Genomic DNA, 4,218 nt, shown 5'->3' with positions numbered 1-4,218 from the left:
AATATTCTTTACTTCCAAGTTAGTATATTATATATATATATATATATATATATATATATATATACATATTGTATCATTTGTATATACACTAACGATCTTGTGGTGCGTTAAGAATATTCACGATCCCGATCCTTCAAGTTTCTGCATGGTGACATTCCACGTCACCATAATCTTAATTAAACAATTAAATTTAATTAACTTAATAAAAAGATTTTAAGATAAATTTTAATTGTAACAGCAAGAAATGTTCCTTTCTTGCTGCTTAACTTAATAACATAATACTCTCCAAGGGGTAGCTCAATTGGCTGTGGACCATGGCTCATGAAGCGGAGGTTATTAGTTTGAATCTCCATCTCCCTTCCTTTGTGGACATCTCAAAAAAAATAAAAAAAATAACATAATAAATTTAAGGGTAAAGCCCACTTATCCCCTCAAATTACCATCCCAATAACAATCTACCCACAAACTATCAATTGCGACAATTTACCCCCTAAATTACCAAAACAATGACAATGTACCCCCCAATACTAACAAAGTGATGAAATTACCTCTATATAGTATTTTTGTTTTTATTTTAGTAAGGGTAATTTTGTCATTTTGTTAAAAGTAAGGATACATTGTCATTGTTTTGGTAGTTTGAAGGGTAAATTGTCGCAATTAATAGTTTGAGAGGTAAATTGTCATTAAGGTAGTAGTTTGAAGGGGTTAAGTAAACTTTATCCTAAATTTAATTTTTTTAATTTTCCTTTCGTTAATTCATTTTCTTTATTTTTTATTCTTCCAACAAGACATCTCGTTCTTTGCTTTCGTACGCACTCCTTTTGATCAATATCTAGACTATTTTAATTTCAAATATATATATATAGCATGCAGAATCCAAAGGTAAAGGTTGTTTCCACGCCTGTTTCGGTTGCTCAGAGAACCTTTAAGAAAATAAGAAATATATTAACTGCCATGCCATGATATTTTTCTCTTTGTCTGCATGTGTGGTTTTGGCGATGAGGTGAGGTACGGATGGAATAAATGGAGTGGTTTTGGCGGGGCATGAAGGAGAGCATCAATGTCCTGGACATGTACGTCCAAGGGTGAGCATTTACATAGGCAATCCAGTTGCTTGTGAACCTTGCCCTTGTCCTTGTCCCACATCCAAAATTAGATGGACCAAACAATTGAAGGTTAAGTGTTTGCCAACTAATAGGTAGTGAATGGAATCACTAAAATGCCCTTGGTTCTCAACCATTTGAATTTTAAATGGTAAGAAGAAATCAATTTTTTAATAATAAAAGCTAAGTCATGATTTATTAAAAAAAAAAAAAATCCAAACCAAGTAGCTTTAGCCAAGCTTGAGCTCGCACAAAGTTTTTAGCGGCTTACTCGAGCTATATAAGGGCTTGGCTTGAATTTACACCATTGTCGAGCTTGAGCTTGATCCCGAGTTTCCAAAAATTTTAAACGAGTCGAGTCGAGTTGAGGTTTACCTAGCTCAGCTCGAGCTCAAGCTTGGCTCGTTTATTATTCCTCCTAAACGAGTCGATCCGAGTTTGCCAAAGCTTGGCTCGGCTCATTTACGGCCCTAAAGCGGTATTTATAGAGTAAGGTTAGAAACCATCTTTTTTTCTTCTTTTTATCCTCCCAATGTTAGCCTCTGTTTGTTTCAGTGTAAAATGATTTCCATAAAATGTTTTTCATTTTTTCCGGTGTTTGGTGCGACGTAAAATAATAGTTAACGAAAAATATTTTTCGTTTGACCCAAAATTCTTCTTTAATTTTTAGAAAATGGTTTCTATTTTTGATAATCGTAAACCATTTTTCGAGTTTGAGCATCTCATTCTCAAGTCAACAGACCCAGTTGAGACCCCACCGAGACCCACCAAGACCCGCTCAGAACTCGACCAAACCTGCCCGACACCCCACCGAGACCTGCATGGGACTTGCTTGGGACCTGCCCAAGACCCACCTGGACTCGCCCAAGGACCCGCCAAGACTTGACCGAGACCTTGCCAAGACTTGACCAGGACCCTACTAGGATTCGCCCGGGACCTCACCATGACTTGACCGGGACCTACTCAGAACCCCGACAAGACCTGATTGGGACCTTGCAAGGACCCGACCCGAGACCTCGTCGAGACTCGATCGGAACCCCACCAAGACCCAACGGGGACCCAACCAAGACCTCGCTGAGACTTGCTAGGGACCCGACGTCAAAAAATATTTTTGACTGAAAACATTTTCCTGTAAAACATTTTTCGATATTTGGCGTATACAAAAAAAAAAGGCGGGATCCCAGTCGGGTCCTGGATAGGCTTCGGTGAGGTCCTGGGTGGGTCACAGAGGGTCCCGATCGGGTCTTGGCATTGTCCCAATTTGGTCCTGGCCAAATCCCAGTGGAATCCCAAGGACTCAGTTAAGACACCTCCAAGACTTGGTCGAGACATTTTCGTAATTTAGAGTTTAATATGATTGAATGAATATATATATATATATATATATATATATATTGTGATTTTTCATACACGCCAAACACCATAAAATGTTTTCCAAAAAATCATTTTTCAAGTGATTTTAAACGTAATCTTAAAAGGTGATTTTTACTTCAAAACAAATGTAGTCTTAATGTAACTTTTAAAATTACCATTGAATTTGAGATATATCACATATTGAATTTTAATCCAATAGTGATTTTAAAAGTCACATCAACTTTAGGAGAATAAAACCATAGTCTCTAGCATTATTCATAGTTATATTTATATGCCTTTGTTGGTAATTAGGATGAGATTAGATGGCTTAATTTGTTTCTTGATACTGAGATTTGGTTTTGGGTTAGATCTGTTTCCGGTTTTAGAACATATAATATATAATCCTGTGTCCTGTGATGATTTGTTATTGAACTCTTGAGAGAATCAGGAATTTTGATGTTGTTAGCAATATGTCTTGGATGGACAATTACATTTTTCTTTGATTTGGATTGTCCCTAGTAAAGCCAGGTCAGTTTTTTTCTTTGTTATGGAAATCTTTAGATATTTATTGCTTTGCCTAAAGGTTCATATAATGAGCTGGTTAGTATTTAAATAACATTCAAGTATATTAACAAATTTCTGAGCTATATATATTCCTAGTTGAAAAAAAAATTTCTATTACCCTTGATATATTCCGACGTTGTGTAGAAACAGTAGAATTTCATTTTTCTCAATTTTTAAAGAGAAATGATAAAAGCACAATTTTTTGGCATAACTTTGGTCCAACTTTTCTCTTATTTTTTATTTTTTTAAAAACGAAAATGAAAAATGAAAAAAAATTCTGAAGCAATAACCATCCTATGTGGTCCTTTTTTTTATTTTGTATTTTAAAAAATATATATTATATTTTTCTTCATAATAATGACCTTTTTTATTGGGTATTTTTTTTAAAAAAAAATGATCTTTTTCTTCATAACAATGGTCATTTAAAAAAAAGAATGGTGATTATTATGAAGAAAAATACAATTTTTCTTAGAAAAAAAAATACCAAGTATAAAAAAAAATGACCACATAGGATATTATTGCTTCAGAATTTTTTTTTATTTTTTATTTTGTTTTTTAAAAAAATTGACCACATAAGAGAAAAATTTGGCCAAAATTGTGCCTTTATCATGCCTCATTTTTAAATGTAAATTAATGTTATGACAAATATCCTAAACATTCTAGTAACTTTTTTGGGGGCGGCCAAAAGCACTCTCATGAGCCATTTGGAAGTGGCTGCCACTCCCATTTGACCAGAATGGGGTGGGTCGCCACCCCAAGGCCAGGGACAAAGCCAGAAAGGAAATGATATGGATAGGGGGGCCAAGGCATCATTTTGGGGAGGGGGGAGAGGAAATGGGTGGGGGGTAGGGGTGCTTAAAATTTATTTATTTTTACCATTTAGGATAGTGGTCTAATGGCGAAAAGAAATTCCTAAAGTGGTTAGATACACATTAGGGCATGGTTTCGAATCTTTATGTCTGATTAGTGTAAACCACATTGTTTTTCATTGATGCCCTGGCAAGGCTGTGTCAAAATATGACTCAATTAGACTTGAAGAAGCTATTGCGGTTCATACTATTTGGGCCCTTCTTATGCGACTCCTCTAATGGATAAATGTTACTATAGTCACATCTAGTTAGAATAGTCACAATTAATCTCCCCCGCATGCCCTTTTTATGACAAAAAAATATTTATAAAAAGAAAGAGAATAAATATG

The sequence above is a fragment of the Corylus avellana genome, chromosome ca8 (assembly GCF_901000735.1).
Source record: "Corylus avellana chromosome ca8, CavTom2PMs-1.0".
NCBI lineage: Eukaryota > Viridiplantae > Streptophyta > Magnoliopsida > Fagales > Betulaceae > Corylus > Corylus avellana.
The sequence above is the reverse complement of the archived record's forward strand: the minus strand, read 5'-3'. Positions refer to the sequence as shown.